This window comes from Aedes aegypti, chromosome 2, assembly GCF_002204515.2.
Source record: "Aedes aegypti strain LVP_AGWG chromosome 2, AaegL5.0 Primary Assembly, whole genome shotgun sequence".
Classification (NCBI taxonomy): Eukaryota; Metazoa; Arthropoda; class Insecta; order Diptera; family Culicidae; genus Aedes; species Aedes aegypti.
The window spans coordinates 403,182,155-403,203,939 of NC_035108.1; the positions used below are offsets into that span (position 1 = coordinate 403,182,155).

The following is a 21,785-nucleotide window of genomic DNA, read 5'->3' on the forward strand; positions in this document are numbered from 1 at the left end:
TTTTTAGCGACTCCCAGGAAATATTTTACAGCATTTTTTTTTAATTTAGAGTATGGGGAGCACACATAGTTTATTACTATATTCCTGTAACTCTTGGCCATTCGTGGTACTAAGGGAAGCCATTTTCATAATGGCCATTCCACGATCAAAAGAAGGATGTAAGAAACCTCTGGAATGGTGGAAAAATGTGTGTTTCGATTGGTTATTACATTCGGTGGTATAAAGTAACTCCGTTTTTCATTTTTACCGACCAAATAGCCAATCCAAGAGGAATCCAAACTCATATCGACTTCAAAAACAATTCATTTGAAACATTGTTTGCAGTCAGACAAATATGTAGAGTGTTAACAACCCAGTCAACATTTTGAGTAATATAACTTTTTTATACATCATTCTATATGAATCAATTCACTCGTATGAAATGCATGAAAAGGCCATATACACACCAAAGTGGAAGCCATGTTCGCACTTGGCACGACTTTTTCAGACTTTCTGTAGTCTGCAATACGATGCCAAAACATTTGGATGGAAGTAAAAAAAAAGTTCCCACCGAGTTTCGAACATGACATCTTTTGATTCAGAATCGGACACCTTACCACTGTTCCAAAATAGAAGATGGAAGTGTGATTATTTGCCAATATGAATGCATGTTTTCTGTACAGCGAGACTTGCTTTGTATTTCTTTGAGACCGCTATGCCGATGGAACGACAAGCGAAATTTTTCTATGAGCATTCTTCTGTTATAACATCGTGATTGCAGAAGTGTCAAGATGATCATTTCAAACGTAGAGGAACGATTTTTCGAGAGTTTAACATTCATTATCGTCTTCTACGTAAAACTTTTATTATGGCGAAGGTTTTCAAATTTCAAAGCTTTGAATTACAAAATCTAATCTTTTTGTAACTAGTTTGGCGTAAGGGTGTACAATATATTATAAAATTATTAAAACCATATCTATGGGGAAAACGATAACATCCAATGTTTCCATTAGGGGTCGTCAATAAACCACGTGATTATTTTGAGGAAATTGGGCGAGTGTTTGGCCGAATACCAGAGAGAAAAAGGGTCTGGAGTTCGAAAAAAATATTTGTACGTGGTTTATGGACAGCCTCATAGGAAATCCATGGGTAAATATTTTTAAGAGTTTCTGAAATTTCTGAATACATCCTGTAGAAATGTGTAACGTAATTCATAGAGGAATTATCAAAGGGATCCATGAAAGACAATAAATAACACTGCGGAACACGTTTTTGTCTCAAGCAACAAAATACCGCTATTTACTGAATTAAGGGTTGCTGAGTCCATTGCCGATTGGCATGTCTAGTGGCACGTCTAGTTTTCAAGTTATTGACTGTTGACAATGCTAAATTTGACTGTTTCAGCCAACTTGCATGCAAGTTTGCCAGCTTGTACGGCAATTTTTTTGCTTAATTCGTCACAGAATTCAAACTTCATATATAAAACAATTACTATCAACAAAGTTCATAATATTTTCGATGGTAAAATGTTATTTTTTGGTGGATCAGAAAAGTATTGTGTTATGTCATATAAGAGAAACGAAGAATTTTATATGAAGACTGCAAGCATGTTGAAAAAAATCGATTTACACTAAATTTTATCATGAAATTTCAACTAAATGGTATCTAAATTGAAAGTTCAAGTCCTATTTAGGGGACGGACCTGGTGTAGTGGTTAGAACACACGCCTCTCACGCCGAGGACCTGGGATCGAATCCCATCTCTGAGATAGTCACTTAAAAAAAATCAGTGACGACTTCCTTCGGAAGGGAAGTAAAGCCGTTGGTCCCGAGAAGAACTAGCCAAGGGCTAAAAATCTCGTTAATAAAGATAGAAAAAAAGTCCTATTTAGCATGTTTGGTAGATTATATCACATAAAAGTTTGATAAATCATACTTTAAATTTCATGTATACATCAATAAAACCAATGTTTTATGCAACTTTGGTGACCTGTAGCTAAAAATTGTGACGTGCTGGAATATTTCTGAGAACGGCATCAGATTCAGCGACCCAAAATCTACTAGAGACAGATAATTTGATCCTTGAGACACGCAAAAATGTCATTTTTGTTACGCTGTGTAATATATAAGGGTTTTCGGAGGAGTCCCTGCCGAAATCTTTGATTAAATGATGATTCCCGTGAAATGTATCGACAGTAGAGTGTCCTTCCCAGGACATCCCGGGATTTCCCGTTTCCCGGGATATTAGTTCTGACATCCCGGGAATCCCGGGATTCCCGAAATGTACGTAGAATTTGATGAAAACCACTAAATTGAAAGTCATTGAAATTTGTACTGGGCATCGATGATTGTGGCTTATTCATCTCACGATTGCGAATTGAAGAAAATCGTTTGGTTTTGCACTAACATGACTGAAAAAGTATCAGCATGTAAGTGTAAGTAGTGATACTTTTTTGAATCAATATTACTTGTGTTGACTGAGTTTTATCACTTTGAAATTGCGAACTGAAAAACCAACAAGGCTGCCAAAACGAATGACGGGCTACTTTTCTCTTCAACATTCTTCTTCTTCTTCTTTCTGGCGTTACGTCCCCACTGGGACAGAGCCTGCTTCTCAGCTTAGTGTTCTTATGAGCACTTCCACAGTTATTAACTGAGAGCTTACTATGCCAATGACCATTTTTGCATGTGTATATCGTGTGGCAGGTACGAAGATACTCTATGCCCTGGGAAGTCGAGAAAATTTCCAACCCGAAAAGATCCTCGACCGGTGGGATTCGAACCCACGACCCTTAGCTTTGTCTTGCTGAATAGCTACGCGTTTACCGCTACGGCTATCTGGCCCCCTTCAACATTAGCCATTTTTATAAGCCAGGTCTGAGAAAGCAAATTTGAAAGTACATCTAAACTTCAATCAAAAATTTTCAGTTATTAACTTTTAGCATGATATTCTACAATACCTTTAATGATCTTTAATTGTTTCTTTTGTTCTAAGGTTTTGATGATTTTTCAAATGTCTGATGCAAATTGCTTTTAAAATATTGAACTTAAATTACTTAATTTTTTACCTTACTTCCATTCATAAGTATTATAGAGAATTTGAAAAAATAAGCCCAAGCAAACCCATAATAAGTCAAGCTAAGTTTTGATTTTGTTAAGTTACTTTAACAGAATACGAAAACCACATATGTAATATGATTTGTTATAGTTATTGGAAAGCTACATTATCTTCACATTTAATTTATCCCGAATCCCGGAACGAGCAAAATGACCGGGAAATGAACACTCTAATCGACAGGGAAAAAAAGAGAAAATTCTACCAAAACTTAGCGAGTTTAGAGGTATCCAAATGACAAAAATTAAAATTAAAAATGTCATAAAAAAACTCCAAGAATCTCCTACGAAAATTCTGCTCCTTGTTGTAGGTGGAATTTCAGACATCTTTGGAAGAGTAACTGGTGTTTGCTTTTCGGCTTAATTGTTTATAATTAGAATCACCTCGTATGATGAACAAAAGTAGTTCGAGAATGTAATTCTGTAACTCTTGGCCACTTATGGTCCTCTGGGGGGCCATTTTCAACATGTTTGAAAGCCCTTTATGGATAAAATAGATAATCAAGTACTTGGAGCCAAGCATGACCCCAATTTTTTGTCGTCATTGGTTAGCCGTAGTCCGATAAGAGCATGTTATGGAATGTCCATTCCAGCGTTCTTCAGAAGTAGCAACTAGAAATCATCTGCTGATGCAATTTCTGACAGCTTGATACACAGGTAGTGTTATAAACTATCAAGTTCCACAATCAATTCCGCAGCATCAAAACATGTGTGGACTGGAAAACTTTAATAGCTTCTGAATAGAAGTGCTTTAGTGTTTTGTCGAAAGTTGTTTCAAATTCAACTACCGGCAGACTTAAGTGGGCTAGACACTTAATGAAATCTTACTGTTATCCTAATTACAGAGACTAATGATGTTTTATAAATCATATCGCATGAGTTGCTACTCCGTTATTGCAAGAACAGCTGTACTTACACAGGGAACCAAGAGACGCTACTCAGGATCAGTAACATCCTCAATGTGTAAATACTGGTGCTCTCATTATTATAACAAACATTTCTGGCGCCGGCTGCGTTCGAATGCAGGTCAATTTGGGGATGGGAGGGAAATGTTGACGTGTTACTTGCTCTATAGAAGCCGAGGAGTCCTCTGCACTTTCACAAGAAAACACTGGAAGTTTGGATATGGGACATGATCCTGATTTCCTCCACAGGAGCATGCAACAGATTCAACCGATCAAACACTACTCTAATGATTTTTTTTCAAGTCATATATTAGCTAGAATAGCTGGAAGTAGTCACAGTGATGAAACGATCTCTAGAAAAATCGTGATATATAAAGTTTTACCATCCAACGGTGTTTCCAACATTTACTACCGCCGGTCGGCATCCACTGCCAGAAGGTATAATCCTTGTGTTTGTGCTTCAGGCTAGGAGCAATTGTAACCGACAGCCGACTATAAAAATGGCAAAAATGGAGCAAGAAGCCCGCAAAAATTATACATCCAGTTTTAATTTTATTCATTTTTGCATATACTTTGCGCACCGAATGCATTTCAAGTCACCTAAAGCTTATGTGTGTGTGGATTCAGTTCCGGAGAGAAGGGAGACGAAAGCAAAGAGGCTTAATGAAATTTAAATTAAAAATTAAATAAATTGCATTACCCTTTACTCACACTCTATCTCTCTGACGCCGAACGGATCCAGGTTCCATTGCCGGATGTTTTGTGGAAAGTGCCAAGCATTTGTCCGTTTGATGGAATACCCTCTTAGTGATCATTTTCCGTATGTATAGATTGTGCGACGATATTGCAGTGATAAATTTCACATTTTTTGCAATAAGCAACAAATTAATTGCGGTTGTTCGAAAAAAAAATAATACGGGAACATCGCGTGAGGTGTTGCTGGCATGTCGGTGTAACAATCGGTGAAAAAGTGCTGTTCAGTGTGTGAAATTAACAAATGCAAATTTGATTCATAATTTTTGGGTGCTATTTTTGAGCAATTTCAAAGTTTACATAATTAAGTCGTAAAGGAGGTTCTTAAACTTTAGTTTAAAAATGATTGATTAGATTTGCGAAAACTTGAAGATAATGAGAGTGAGACATACATGGTAATTTTCTTTACTTTCTTAGCGGAAACTTAAAACTGTTCTTTGCATTTTGATGAAATATTTGAACATCTTCTTTTATCTTATGGTGTTACGTCCTAACTGTGCCAGTGCCTGCTTTTCAGCTTAGTGTTCTTAGGAGTATCTCTATAGTTCTTATCTGAGAGCTTTCTTTGTCAATTGTCCATTTTTGCATTCGTATATCATTGAAAACATTTCTGATTCGCAAAACTATCGCTCGTCCTCGAACTCCTTCATGCAATTGATGATTATAACCAATGTTCCCAGCCCAATCTAAAAGCGTAAAACTGGACCGACACTAAACCCATCTTCCAGATTCTCCCACACATTCCTTTGCGCTGCCTTGAAAGCCCATTCATTTCCAATCCGCTTTTCAAGTTGTAATTGACTCGCGGCCCGAACAAAACGTACAGCAAATTAAACCCGGCAAGAAGCAATCCAAGTGCTAAATTCAAATTCAAATCTGGAATTCTTATCAAAAAGTCAGTGGTGCAAGGCGCGCGTTGATTTACCTTCGGGTCCTGCTTGTGCTGGTGACCACCACCCCCTTGTCCCGATGATGTTCGTTCTGATGCAATGTGTGGGAAGACCGACGGAAAAGACAAAGTTGGAATAAAACATAAAGCTTCTGGTGTCTGATGGCTGCCAGCCGCTGCCCTTCTCTGCAGTCTCTAGTGTGTCGCCGCCGCCACCGTCGTCAGTTCTGGAATAATGGTATCTGCTGGAAGGAAAACGCTTTGGAATCATTCAAATCGTGAACACACGTCTCACGGTGGGACGAAACTGTAATGAATGGTTAAAACCTCTTAGCGGCAGCAAAACCTCATATGGGTCTACGGTATTATCCTTGATGAAGGGAAATTTATCAATGAATTCAAAAAAATGTCTCGAAGACACCTATGGGCTAAAATGCCTCTACGCAGTTTTGACCGTCTAATATTAGATTCATCCCACTGTGCGCTCCAAGTGTTGGGTGGTGGTGTTGGAGCACTGAAGCATGTGTTTGTGCGCGGGAGCTTCCAGTCAGTGCATACATAAAGGATTTTTCCCTACTGGGCAAGAATGTAGTAGGAAAAAAATCACACAAAATCTGGCGAGGAAAAAAGTGCAACGCAATGCAAGTTTGCACCCTCGCGTTCGCGGTGGCTCCTCCAACAGATACCCGGCTACGACTGAATGAATCTTCTTGCCGAAAGGGGTGGGGGTGGACCAGTCAGTGATTGAATTCTTCCTGGAGTGGTACGCGACCATCTTCGTTCGGTGCACATACCAGCCAGCATACATGAGCGAGCAAAAAAAAAACGCGCCTCGTTCCGTATGTAGATGCACACAAAAGTGACGAAGTGAAGCATGAGATTTTACTGCTCTTGAGGAAAAACGGATTACTTTTTTTGTTGTTGTTGCTCGTAGAAGACGACGATGATCGCCACTTGCGATGAACGATACGTTGGTGTCGTCGTCGTCGTCGATTCGATTGAGGAAAATAAGCTGGAGAAGAGGGGAGCGAGGATACTCCGGAGTGCATGCATTCTAGTCACTGAAGCGAAAAAGTGTCGCACAGACGCGCCTCAGCAAGTGGTACTCCGAACGGCTAGCGCAAAAGTGGACGAAACGAACCAAAGAAATCGAAATTGTCAATTTCATGCAAATCAGAACGGCGCGAGTAATGCAAACATTGGTGAGAGAAGTGCGATTCGGACGTCGGTTAGTGCTTCTTTTTGGTGGCACTTCATTACCACTGGAACTTGTCCTGTCTTTTTCTACTTAGTATTCTTAGGAGCCGGCCATCCCATAAATTTTCATATTATGTGTCAAGTTCAATGTAACTCTATGATTTCTGAAAAGATCTTATTGGAAGTATTTCTATATTTTAGTCAACTTCCTTCTTCTCGAATTTAGTATCTCAATATCGAGTTGAAGAACCATAGTTAAAGTAGTTTTTCATACCTTCCTTGATGGTCCCTTAGCTTGCATTTGCACTGATTATGTGTTCGATACCTCCCTAACACGATGATCACTTCAATATCGAGTTATGGAGAGTTGACTGTAATTTAAAAGTATTCTCTTATTCAATTTATTAAGCATTAATTAATCAAATTTACGGAAGAAACCTTGGATAAAACTATCTAGACGAGTTAGTGGAGGAATAGCTGATAAAATCTGTGGAGAATTAGCTTGATCAGTTCCGGTGAGAATATGAATGAATATATGCTAATCCGTTATTGATCGGAACTGGTAAGAATTGCACTTCAATCCAGATGAATAAGGGTTGGGACTTATTGCGCTTATTCTTGAAGTGCACATTTTAGCAGCTCTCATATTATTGATCAATGACGACGCCGGCAAAGTCTTTACAGCCACTTGGGATTGGGGAGGAATGTAAGTATGTGATTGTTGCTTCTAGAGACCGAGAATACCTCTGCATCTCCACAATCACCACGGGATGGATTTTGATTAGTGAGGGAGGAAAAAGGTATGGAAGTCACCTTTGGTCGGTGTGCGATCCATGGATAAGGAGGAATAATACAACTCCTTCATTAGTTTCAAATTTTTGTCTCGCAGTGAAGATATATTACTAGATATATTGATATCTGCTTACAAATCATGCACCTCATCCATTTGATTACCAATCTTATTTTATGACGATATACAATAATTATTAAGCTTGCCACACAACAGATGACTACGTAAGGTCTGACAACTGTGGAAATGCCCATGGGGTCACTGTGTTGAAAGGTAGATTAAATTCTAGAACATAGAGTTATGAGTTTGGGGCCCAGATAGCCGTAGCGGTAAACGCGCAGCTATTCAGCAAGACCAAGCTGAGGGTCGTGGGTTCGAATCCCACCGGTCGAGGATCTTTTCGGGTTGGAAATTTTCTCGACTTCCCAGGGCATAGAGTATCTTCGTACCTGCCACACGATATACGCATGCAAAAATGGTCATTGGCATAGTAAGCTCTCAGTTAATAACTGTGGAAGTGCTCATAAGAACACTAAGCTGAGAAGCAGGCTCTGTCCCAGTGGGGACGTAACGCCAGAAAAGAAGAAGAAGAAGAGTTATGACGACGAAGAACGGTATATTTCGGTGAACTGCATGCAATCTCCTCAACCCCTGCCAACCCACCGTCGATTGCCCACCCTCAGCACCCTCAACTCAATCCAAATAAAAGCAAAATTGTCATGGAAGTCAAACAAAAAGACAACGCGCGAGAGAGTGGTGCACTTGGAAACGAAGACTAATGGCCATTTGAGTGCTGTAGTCTTTCTCTTCGTCTTCCCTTTGTATCCACATCGCTTGACGAACTCTACAGAACAGTCCACTGACCGGACCCTGCGGATTGCCATCGGCAGATAATACTTTGTTGTAGTATGTAGGAAACAACACTGTTGGACAATCGCTATTTAAGGACGAGCGCGAGAGCGCTCAATTGTCCATCTGCGGCAGGATAGACAAAAAATGAGCAAGAAATCCGTAACACGGGGACCAGAAGCCAGAGCTATTAGAAGTGACATCCGATAGCACACTCGGGTGGCTTTCTTTCTCGACTCGATTGGGTGAAGAGGATTCGGAATGGTGTGCTGCTGACTAGGGTGATTCAATTTATAGAAAAAATTAAACATCTTATCTTCCATATTTTTCTTGAAATCTTGATGATGATTTCTGTCCAGCAGTTTAATTCTGAAAAAAAATTAGAGTATCTCTCACTTATCGCTCTCTGTATCATGATCAGCAACACATCATGAGAGTATAGACGTGAAAGATAAGATTTTCATTTTTTTTTGTAATTTGAACCACCCTACTGCTGACACGTGTGCCGTTTCTCTGTATCCCGTCATCAGGGTGGCTGAAGTCAAAGTTTAAAGTGAAAAGTCTCGGGTGGTGGAAAAAGTTTTACCCGTCGTCCCACGTCAGCAGAAGAAGAACGAGGTGTGAGCGTCTGTTTGAACATTGTTTTGTTTTTGGGTCCGGAATGGTTGAAAGGATTAATTTTTCAAGACAACTGGACCCTGAACCCGGGCTGCCTGTCGACAACTGTTCTTCCGACTCCGAGTCCAGTTGTTCGTTAGTTTGTCGAAAGTTTCGAAAAAACTGGGTGGAAAAGGAAAATCCTTCAGCTGTTGTGCCTTAGATTGAAGCTCCAAAAAGTGGCGCACCGCCTTCGTCACTAGTAGCAGGGCTTATAGCGGGTCTCTTTTTGGAGATTTGGTTACTGTTTGAATGCAATTTTCTGAAATGTCTCGATTCTCAAAGCCAATTCTGTTTTATTTTCCTTGCAATGAATTTTTTCAGGAGATTGAAAGGTGTTTACAGGGATTACCATGAATATTATCTCAGTTGCTATTCCTGGATTTTCTCCAGAGATTCTTTTAGCGGTTTCTCCAGTAACTACTTCAGCAGATCTGACAAAATTCCCTACACGACTTATTCCAAGAAAATACTCACACTTAAATTCCAGTGCTTTTGAAGAAAATCGTCAAGGGTTCTTTTCTAAGAAACCCTACAAGCATTCCGCAAGTTTAGTTATTCTTCCAGACATTTTCAAATGGATTCGGTCATGGATTGTGCGATTTGTCTAAGAAATTGCTTCAAAGTTCCTGCATAAATTATTCCTGGAAAACTATAAAGAATATAGATATTTTTCAGTTCATGCATTGAATTTCTTCAGAATTTGTTATAACTTTTTTTTTCAGTTATTAACAACCTACAGCAATTATTCCGAGCACATAATACACAAATGCAGGGAAAATTCCTAAATTATCCAAGGAATTTTTACAGAAATTCCTCCAGATTTCTGAGATTTTTCAATGAATGATTAGATGAATTTCCCCCGAAATTTGCTCCAGAAAGTTTAAAGTAAATACCTCCAGAAATTTCCAGTTATTCTAAAAAAAAAAAAAATCCTCCATGTCGTATTCTTGAGTTTATGAAGAAATTGATGTTTCCATGATTAATTGTTTCCAGGAAACCGTTCAAGAAGTTCCAATGCCAGGTTTTTAGTTATTCTTACAGCCATTATCATATGAATCCATACACGGTTTGTCTCACGAATTGCTTCAAACTTCCATTAGGGATTATATGATATGAGCACATACTAGTTTCACTTATTTCCTTGAACAACATTGGATTATTTTGTAAAGGCCATTCACATTTCTTCTACTTTTTTATTGCGCTGTCGCGGCTGCTGCTTCTCAGCTCTTAAGGGCCAGTAACCTAGACTATATGCCTTCATTCATATTTCAGCATTGAATCATGAAAATCAGCATTATTTTCAGGAAAAATAAAAAAAAGATGCAAATCTGATTTTTAATGTGAGAATTTCTTATGTTACTAAAGTTTTGAGTAAAATTCAGGAATTAAAACAACTTCAAACAAATAGAAACCTCTTTCATTTATTTAAAAAAAGGGATTTCTAGCCTGAATGAGTACAAAAATGAATATTAATTTTGTTAGAAACTGACATTTTTCACTAGCTTAATCTTTGTTTAATATTATTGTCTAAACAAAATCATTTGTTTTTTTTAATGTGCCTGACGTCCAGTCAAGTACGTATCCAACATTGTTACATAGTTTGAAGCTCGTTTTATTTTTCTTCGGATTTTAACCCCACACTATCAAATCTCGGAATTCTTTTCCATTATAGCTGCAGTATTGAAGTATTGAACTTCAAGTATTGCAGTATTGAAAGTATTGAAGTATTTTTTTACTCAGTCAACGCATATTTTCTAACAAAATATGTTATAATTTTGGCTAACCAAGTAGTTAAAATAAGAAAAACTATAACACACTTTCTTCTACACTAAACAAAATCGAAACAAAGTTTGTTGTGATTTAAACAAAAATGTAACTCATTATGTTTCAAATCAAACGAAAATATAACTCATTTTGTTATTTTCCATTATTGAATTATAACAAATTTTGTCATTTTTTACATGAATAAAAACGCACATGTATAAGCATTTGCTCTCTGATTTTTATAACAAATCTTGTTATAACTATGTTTCAAATTGAAACAAATTTAAGGCAGCCTTTATATAACTGATTTTGTTTCAATTTTGTTTATCAACTCAAAGTGCTTCTAAAAAAATTGAAACGTAATTTGTTATATGTAACAAATGTTGATATAATTGTGATATAATTTTGTTGTAATCCACTGGTCGGGTTGATTTCTCGTTTTTCATTACAGCATTTTTTGAAGACTATGTAATTTAAAAGAAAATTGGAAAAATAGCACCAATGAGTAATTTGAAAGTCTAATATTATTAAATGTGCATATTTGGAGCCAAATTTAATTCGTCGGTCGACCAATGCACTATGGGTCAGGGACGCAAACTGGTGGAACAAAATTAATAACTCGGTAGCGAAGTATTTCCAGCACTTTGTGTCTTGGGTGTTTTTTGTATCAACGAGGACCATCTACTGACATAAATGGATAGTTCAAAAATCGTCCACATAGGTGGGGCCAATCTTACTTTTTACTGTGAGGTTCTAGAGATTTGGCAGGATTGGCAAAATTATTCATTCAATTGAAATAAAAAAAATCAACTCTCTTGAAGACGTAAAAATTCCCTCTATCTGAAGCAATTCCTGGAGGAAATCATGGGAACCCCAAAACAAAGGAGCATTTCTCGATAATATACCACAACAAATTCCTGGAAAGAAACCCTGGAGAATATTTTGAAAGAAAATTTTGGGAGAATACATAGAGGATTGTTTCCACGAATACCCTAAGCGATTAATGGACATTAAGGAAACATTTTTGAAAAATAGTAGCCGTGAGAAAATTGTTTTTGAAATCCTTGGAAAAAGTGCTGTTAGAATCTCTGAAAGAACTCCTGATTACAACACTGGAAGAACTTCTGACGAAATCTTTGGAGAAATTGCTCCTGATGGAATCTTTAGAAGAACTCGTGAAGAAACCATCAGATCTCTTAAAAAAAATGATTGAATCCTTAAAAGAACTCCTTATAGAATCCAATGGGAAACTTCTAGTGCAATTTCTGGAAGAAATCCTGCTGGAATCCCTGGAGAAACTCTTGATCGAGTCCGTGGAGGAACTTTTGGACCCCTCTGAAGTAATATCTAAAAGGACCCTCAAATCCTTTTAAAACCCATTAACAACTTATGATAAAATCCATAAAAGAACTGATGAAATCTTCAGGGAATCTCGTGAAGCAATTTGATAACTCATGGTGGAATCCTTACAAGTTCTTCTAATGCAAAGGCTGGAAGACCTTCTGATGGAATCCCTGGAAGAACTCCTGGTGAATTACCTGGATGAATTCCTGGTGGAATCTCTGAAGGAACTTGTGAGGGAATCTTTGGATCAATAACTCATGGAATCCCTGTAAGAACTCCTGATAAAATATTTTAAGAAAACGGTTGATGGAATCTCTTAAAGCCTTTTAAAACTCAATAAGAACTCCTGATTAAATCCATGGTAGGACTCCTGATGGAATCGTGAGCAATCCCTGGAGAAGCTTCTGATAGAATCCCAAGGGGAACTCCTGGAGTAATTCCTGGTGGAATATCTGAAGGAGTTCGTCCAGAGGTTCCATGATGAATTCTCTGAAGGAACTCTTGGTGAAATCTCTAAAGACGAATTCCATGTCAAATCGGTCAGTCACAGAACTCGACCATCTTCGATTTGCAGTCAATTTTGCACAGTTTGGTATAATATGTGTTTTCCATAGAAAATCGATAATTTTGATTCGAGAAAAACTTTTGAAAATGGCCTATGATTTTTTTTTTTTTTTTTTTTTTTTTTTTTTTTTTTTTTTTTTTTTTTTTTTTTTTTTTTTTTTTTTTTTTTTTTCTTTATTAAAGTGGTTTTTCGCCCCAGGCGAGTTCACCACTATTTTGTTCTATTTAATACATATTTTGTACGTTATTGAGCTTTACGTATGATGTTTATGGCGTGAAACCTTTGATTAATTGCCTTCTTATCAAGTATTCGTACGCCATTCCTTTTAGATCGCCTTATACATCCCCGCGTTCTTGAGAAAAGTTATAAGGCTGGATTCACTATTACGCTCATTTTGTAGCGCTGATCTGATGCTGTATATTCCGAATTTCAACCTTAGATGTTCCATGGAGGGGCAACAGCAGATAAAATGCTCTACTGAATTGTGGACCCTGCAGATCTCGCATTGCTTCCGGAAACCAGTCGAACCTCCAAAATTGTAAGAGATTCGGGTGTGACCAGTTCTGATCCTCGAGAGGACTCGTTGGTCCCATCTGTTGGGCAGATCATGTCATCTATCGGTAGTGTTTTTTATTTTTCGTGTAAAGCATTCTTTTTCTTGTGCCCATTCAGAATCCCATGCATCCTTTATCTTCCCTTTAAGCCACAGTTTTATATCTGCAGCCGGCGTAGTTCGTATCAATGGTCGTTCATTTCGTCCAAGGTTGGCCAAGCGGTCAGCCTCTTCGTTTCCGGTTATGCCCTTATGACCTGGAATCCACATAAAGGTTATGCGCCTACTTTCTGAGATTAGCTCTTGTGTGGCTTGGATCCAGGGGTGGGTGTTAGTGATTGTTTGGAGTGCTGATAATGCACTTGCTGAGTCCGTCACGATTAATAATGGACCATCGCATGGCTGGGATGCAGCTTGGAATATCGCCGCTGCCTCCGCTGAAAACACTGAGCAGTATTCAGTAAGGCCATATGCTTCTTCGAGGGAGGTGGAGTAGATTCCGAAACCCACCCTTCTGCTATTAGCTCCGGAAGTCTTCGACCCGTCCGTGTAACGCGTTTCAGTAAAAGGGTATTCAGTCCTTACCCGTTTTCTGAAATGCGCTTGAGCTACTTCCGGGAGGCATTCCCGATTAAGATTGGACTTAATGTAGGAGTCAATACGAGGTTCCTTCGCTTGCCAACTTTGTGCTCCAAACTGGTTGCGTTTGGCTACCAAGGGGAGTGAAAAATTGGCTGTAAAGTTGAGTAACTGGTTTGCTTGGTTGGTGATGTAGGTCGTTGCTGCTCTGCTTTTCGTTCGTTCGAGGAAGCTGACTACTTTCGTACTGATGGCGATGGCTGCTTTGTACTTAAACGGAAGTGCTCCAGCTTCGATACATGCCGACATGGCAGGAGTAGAAGGTAGTAGACCCGATATTGCGCGAATAATGTTGTTGTATACTGGTCCCAGTCTGGTAATTAAGTCTTCGAATGCGTGGCATGTGATTTCCGTTCCGTAGAATAAACGGCTGCAAATTATTGCATCGGCTACCCGCATTTGGGTCTTTCTGTCGCTTCTTGTTCGTTTGTTCGCTATGCTTTTTATGAGGTTAACCCGGCTTTTACAATTTTCTTTCACTAGATCGAAGTGTTGTCGGAAGTTCAGGTGTCGATCGAAGGTCACTCCCAAAATTTTCACCGCTTTCTTGGTCGGAATGGCTTTCCCGTCAATCATGATTGGTTTTCGGAGCACAGGATGATTCCCTGAACAGATATGGGTTCTGGTGCATTTTTCGGCCGAGAGTTCAAATCCAACCTTGCTTGTCCAGCGTACAATGGCGTTCACCGCTGTTTGGAGCTTTCTTCTTAAAGCTTTTGGATGTTTACCGGTGACTACGATTAAAATGTCGTCAGCGTACACAAAGATGTACACCCCTTTCGGTAGAAATTTGAAAACGCTGTTCATGCCTACAAGGAAAAGCGTCACGGCGATTACTGAGCCTTGAGGAACGCCTGTTTCCTCGTTGACCAGTTTGGATTGACAGTTGCCAATTATGACCCTGAAACTACGGTCCGAAAGGAAGTTCTTGATGAAATTTAGCATATTTCCGGTAACGTTCCATGTAGCTAATTGGTTTAGGATTTCCGGTGTCCATGCCCTATTATACGCCTTCGCTAGATCTAGCGAAGCCATCTCGACATGATCTCCTTTCTGCAAGGCGTCGTTGAGAACCTGTCCTAATGTGGCGAAGTATGTGCCAGTTCCAAAACCAGCTCGGAAGGCATGTTGTCGAGGATCTATAAGTCTGTTGCTTTCAAGATGTTCAATTAATCTGCGATTTACCAACCGTTCTATTATTTTGGCCAGGCAACTGGTTAATGCAATGGGCCGGTAGTGCTCTACGTCCTGCGCTGATTTGGTGTGTTTTGGAATCGGGACAACGAAACTAGTTTTCCAGCTGTGCGGAAAAGTACCAGTTGTCCATAGTTTATTGAAATTTTCAAGCAGAGCTACTTTACCTTCAAACGGAAGGTTTTTGAGCATAGGATACCCTATTTCGTCTGGGCCCGCTGATTGACCCTCTGCTTTATTGAGAGCGAAGTTGAGTTCGTTAATTGAAAAAGGCTGATTAAATACCTGCCCTCTATCCGGAGGGACTACAAAACTGTGTAGTTCCACCTTTGGAATAGGGTGCTTTACACGAAAGTTGTGTGGGTACTTCCGATGCGAGGATAGATCGGCGAAAAAATCCGCCAGTGCATCAACGATGATAGATGGTTCCCTTGAAGTACGGTTGTCAATTTTCAAAGCGATGCCACGAGTGCGCCTTTTTCCTTGTATGGCATTGACACGGCTCCAAAGTTCGGTGGATGATTGCGAATCATTAATTCCGTCCAGAAAAGTAGACCAAGACCCTTCTTTGGCTTCACGAATTAATTGTCGGCATGCGTAATGAGCTTCTCGGTAGGCCTTCATGGCACTTTCTTTGTATGGATGGTTGAAAGGCAAACGTTTTGCGGCCCGCAACGTTTTTCTTCGTTTTTTGACGGCTTTTTTAACCTCATCAGACCACCAGTGGAGAGCGCGACGACCTGGGGTAGAGCTTGTTCTTGGGATGGTTTCGACTGCGGCTTCGTAGATATTGTTGGAAAGTTCTTCAATTGATGTTGAATTCGACTCCATCTTATTGGCTATCGCTAATTGGAAAGCTGACCAATCAGCTTGATTATACCGCCAGCGAGGTCTTCGAGAGGTTTCCGGTGTGACATTATTCGTATGAATCCATATCGGGAAATGGTCGCTGCCCGATAGATCCGTATCGATTTTCCACATCAGGCGGTTTGCAATAGTAGACGATGCTAAAGAGATGTCAATAGCGGTCTCCTGTTGTCCCCTCCAGAAGGTTGGAGAACCGTCATTGAGGATGGAGAGGTTCATGTCCGTAGTGAAATCGAGAATAATTCGTCCTCTAATGTTATTCGAATTGTTCCCCCATGTTTCATGATGCCCATTTCCGTCTCCCAGGATGATTATTGGTCCCTGTATTGTGTCAAAGGCTTCCATTAAACGGGTTTTCAGGTCTGGTATTCTGCCATTTGGGATGTATAGTGAAGCTATCGTAACTGCAAAAGGCCAAGTTATCCTGACAGCAACTAACGGTAGATCAGAGTTAACCGTAACAGACTCATATGGTAGCTCAATAGAAACTCCTATGGCTACGGAGTGGTAGATGTTTCGACCAAATTTGGACGTCCAAAGATACTTTTTTCCTAAGGTCGCATTCATCGCCGTCGGCGTTGCTCTGTGAGATTCTTGTAATGCAATCACAAGGGGTGCGTGATCGTGCACCAGCCTTTCGAGTTCCACCAAATTATTGTAAAACCCGTTTATGTTCCACTGCAGAGCCAGCGGTTTGCTTCTGTGATGAGAATCTGTTACAATAGTGGATTGCGATCTGTTAGAACAGTTATTTGAAGCCATTTTAGTAAAAGTTTGGGGAGAGTATCCATCGGCTGCTGGCACGTGTGTTAAACGAGAAGGCGACGCTTAATTGTAGAGAAGATAGCCGGAGAAGTACAAGATGGGACTTACCGCCTGAGCTAAGTAGCCCAGGGTGCCCACCGAAAATCTTTTCTTTTTCTTCTTCGTTGGTCCGTTGGTTTTCACTTGTAGTATCCTTTTTCGATTTCAAACCTTCAACTTTCTCAGTTCCTGCTTCTATTCCCTCGTCGTCCTTTCTAGGGGTATGGGATAGCCATCCCTTGTCCGTCCCTCTTCCGATTTCTTCCCAGCGCCAAGGGGAGTCCTCCAGTTCCGGTGTGGGAAAGACGTCCGCACTGAAGGGGCCAAGGCTACTAGGATACATCGTCGGGTTTTTCATGTTGTAGCTTCTGATGACTTTTTCGTCCTGCGGATGCCGGAGTCGGTTCGACCGTTCCGGCGGGTCCTTAGCTTCCGGTCTGTCGACGCCCTGGCTATCCGAGGCACCAATCTCTTCATCTGGTACTCTACCTAAACGCCGAGGTCGGTCCAGTGATTCCGGTTGGGGTATAGCTTCCGGTACGCTGGCGCCTCGGCTATCCAGGCAGAGACGCAGACACTGATGGGTGGCTGGATGTTGAGGTGGACCCACTTGCTTGGATTGCAAGGGTTCCGGTCCATCAATTTCACGACGCGCGTTCTTGTTGTGGATATGGCTTCGTTCGGGCTTACGGCGATAATTGGGAGGCGTGTTTCGACTACCTTTACTAGCTGTTTTGTCTAGGGGTGGTGGTGACAACGAGATGATGGAGAATAGGCAAGTAATGCTAGCGTTTAGCGATAGCACTGGAGCCTTCCGAGGCGCTTTTATGTTTTACTCTTTTTTGTTGTTGTATGTTGGCTGGTTCGATTCGATTTATGGATCTTTTATTTGGTGTTTTGTTTGGACTGGGGGATGGTTTGGAGCAGTTTGGGATTGGTGTTCCCGATCGAGGATGTTTGGGTACCGATTGGCTCTTTGTGAATCTTGTTGGACGGGGAGTATCTTTTAAATTGGGGCTATGGTCCGGCGTGGCGGAATCGGAATCGGAGATAATTCCTATTGGCAGATCATCTATTTGTTGCTGGGTTTTGACTGCTGGTTGATCGTTTACGAAAGATGTTGGGAGGGTCGGTTCTGTTGCATGCCTAGCTGGAAAGACAGCAATACCAACGGGTGTGTTCGAGGATGTTGTTGTAAAAGAAGGTCCGGCGGGCATAACCATACTCAGAAATGCAGAAAGTTGGTTGGTAAGAGTTTCGATTTGTTTCGCTTGATTTGCCACTATTGTTTTCAATTCATCAATTTGAGATCTCGCAGATGCTGATGGGGTATTTCGTTCAGCCAGAGCTGCGCGCAGGTCGGCTATTTCACTATCCTTATTCGAAACGAGGGTGGTGAGATAATCTATTTTCGAGTTGAGAAGTCCTAGGTCATCTCTGTTCGACGCTTCTACAGTGCTAGCATAGGATTTAGTTCCGAGATCCTTTTCTACCATTCTACGGGCTGCCGGATATGATAGCCCTTGGTCCACTTTTACACGCTGGATAGTGCTTTCTACCTTGTACTGAGGACATGAGCGACTCGAGACAGCATGATCGTTTGTTTGGCACTGTTTACAAAAGATTGCGTTGGGACAGGTCTTGTCTTCCGGGATGGGATGATCTCCAGAACACTTTCCACACGTGGCCGATTTGCTCTGACAACGTAGTTTTGTGTGGCCAAAACACCAGCAGTTAAAACATTGCATCGGACTAGGGTAATAAGGCCTAGTCCGGCATCGAATGTATCCAAAATCGATGTGGTCGGGACGATTCGTACCACGGAAAGTTAGGATGATCGAAGGTGTGTTTACCCTCTCTCCTCCTACGCTGCGTGTTATTCTGCGAACTTCTTTAATCCCTTGTTCTTTGAGCTCCTCCAAGAGTTCAGAGTCAGTAACATTGATAACATCGCGGCAACTTACTACGCATCGTGTAGAGTTAAGCGTTGGATGTTCGGTAATATGTACGGGGGTCGATCGATCAGTTGACTCATAGTTAATAGACGGTTGAACTGCCTGAGGCTCCTCACCTTCAACGCGTAGGTGGCCCTATTCGCTTCTGGGAATGCACCCTCAATGCGCCCACCAACGTATTGTTGAACAGACTTCCGTATAATAAAAGGTACGTTTGGTAATGGGCGGTCGACTCCAGAGATTCTAAGCAAAAACAAAGCACCATAGTTTTGCTCGTTATCCATGTAAGGAGGTAATGTGGCCCCTGTGTACGATCCATCGATTTGGCTAGGGTTCAATGCATGTGATGGGCCGTCTCCCCATGACGAAGGAGTTGATCCCCGAGAACTGGCCGCCATTGCGGCCTTCAGTCACCACCACCACCCACTTGCAGTATGTTTATGAACGATGAGTCGCAAAGATATTGCACGTTTTTACGAATCGCCGGAGAAATTGTTTGGGAACCACTACACGATAATGTTCTTCACTGTCTCACGTATAGATTGGTGAGTGTTTACTAATCACTGGGTATCTCAAGAGATAATGCCACGGTTCACTTTTTCTCGTTTCGCTTCTATTTTGCTCTTCGCTTTGATGGTTCTCACGCTCTTTGGCAACACAAAACAACACCTGATTTTTACACTCTCTTTACCCTTTTTGTCTTCAAGTACGTTCGGCGGGTTATCGATGCCGCACTGTTTGTTGTTTGAAACTACTCACGAGCGCGAACCGACGGAGAGAGGATTCACGGGAGTTTTGAATCACAGAGGTTTTTTGCCCTCTTTGGCTTTTCGAAAGCGCTTTAGCACCGCATATGAGTTCTATTATAGATCTCACTGCCCCCTCACCCTGAAAATGGTGGGATAAGGGGGACTTTTAACAAAGTAATTTTAACAAAACTCGGTTTTCGCGTAAACCGTTTAACGTGACAACTATACACACGAAAATTCTGCCACCGTAGGCCAGCTACGGTAACCCCTGCAGTAAATCACTGAACTATAACACAACGGGTTAAAATAATCGGTAATCGATAAGTAAAAATGATTCGCACGACTGTAGAGAACAGGTCAATACGACGAACTGTTTTTTTTTTTTTTTTTTTTTTTTTTTTTTTTTTTTTTTTTTTTTTTTTTTTTTCGTGTAATTTATTCGAAAAAATTCTAACATCGAAATTGAGAAAAATGTTCTATGAAAATGTTGTAGTGAACCGTTAGGGCTATAAGAAAAATATATGCACTGAAAAAATATTTATGTTTTTTCGTGAGAAATTTCATGATAAAACTTAAATTTTAAATTACACAAAAACCCCGTTTTTAATATAGTTTTTTTATTTTCACCAAAGAATTTTGATAGTAAACAGATAATTGGGACAAAGTTTTAAAATGGAGAAATGTTTAATAAAAACTTTTCTCACAACAACTTTTGGTCGATTTTCAGTTTTTTTTTGTCAAAATATATACGTTTTGATGATACAATAAGAATTTTGAAATGATGCTAAACTGTAATGATTATATGAACAACTTCTCTAGAAGTAGCCATTTTCGAATTATATCAAGTTTAATGCAAAACATCATTATTTAAATATTTTAATACTTGAGAATGGCCTATTTTATTATTTAACTTTTCATTTTCTTGCATTAAACTTTAGATAATTCGAAAATGGCTACTTTAAGGGAAGTAACCCATATAATCATTATGGTTCAGAATAATTTCAAGATTCTGATACAATACAACAGAACGTATTTATTGTGACAAAAAAAAAAATGAATATCGACCAAAAGTTGTTTAAGAAAAGTTTTTTTTATTAAAAATTTCTGCTTCATGAAACTTTATCCCAAACATCTGTTTACAATCATGATTCTTCGGTGAACATTTTAAAAATAATACAAATGGTGTTTTTGTGTCATTTAAAATTTAGGTTTTATTTTTGAATGTTTAATGAAAATAAATATAATTTTTTCCAGTGTATATTTTTTCTTGTTGCTCAAACAGTTCACTACAACTTCTTCATGGAACATTTTTATCTAAAATCAACAGTTTCAGAGTAAGAATTTTTCAAATATGTTGCATTCAAAAATTTATAGGCCATTTTCAAAAGTTATTTCTAAGTCAAAATGATCGATTTTTCTATTGAAAACACTTATCATACCAAAATCGTGTGTAAAATTTTATCCAAATCGAAGATTATCGAGCACGATTTTTTGACTCATTCTGGATGGAACTCGTCTAAAAAAACTTCTGGTGCAATCTCTAAAGGAACCCCTTATGAAATCCCTTTCGATAAAATCCCTAGAGGAAATCCCGATAGAATACCTTAAAAAACTTCGGATGGATTCCATAGAGGAGCTCCTGGTGTATTCCCTAACGGAACTCCTGATGGAAAGCTAGAAGAACTTCTGATAGAACCTTTTAATTTCTCCTAATGGAATTCCTCTTCTGACGGAACCTCTAGAGCAACATTTGATGGAATCTCTGGAGAAACCATTTCCTTCAGAAAATCCTACATTCGATTGATTTTTTTTTTAATTTCATTTCATTAATTTATAGATTCCATTGATTATCATTTTCATTTTCCATATTTTCTATCTTTAAAATCCACCAGTACTTTTTTCCAGAGATTTTTGAAAATAATTGATTGACATCTGGAAGACATATTTAGAAAAGCTTCATGAAATTGTTTTTTGAGTATATACTTAGGAAATTCTCCACATAATTTATGCAAGACTTCCTGAAGAAACCTCTGGAGTAATTTCTATTTAAAGGTAACATTAAAGAAACTACTGGTTGTAACCTTTAGAAAACCCTAAGCAATGTTTTTAAAGGAAACCCTAAGAAATCACCGGAGGTATCTCTGGAGAAATGACTGGTTGCATTCTTGAAGATGTTCTAAACGGAAATCTTGGATAAAATCTTAGCGAAATTGATA

The 21,785-nt window shown here is 39.6% G+C and overlaps 1 protein-coding gene across 5 annotated transcripts in view; it reads left to right on the forward strand.

Annotated features, from left to right (window-relative positions):
- The window catches only part of LOC5573241 (aryl hydrocarbon receptor nuclear translocator homolog), a 675,904-nt gene that overhangs the window by 102,114 nt on the left and 552,005 nt on the right, over positions 1-21,785 (forward strand). The gene's annotated exons all lie outside the window — the stretch shown is intronic.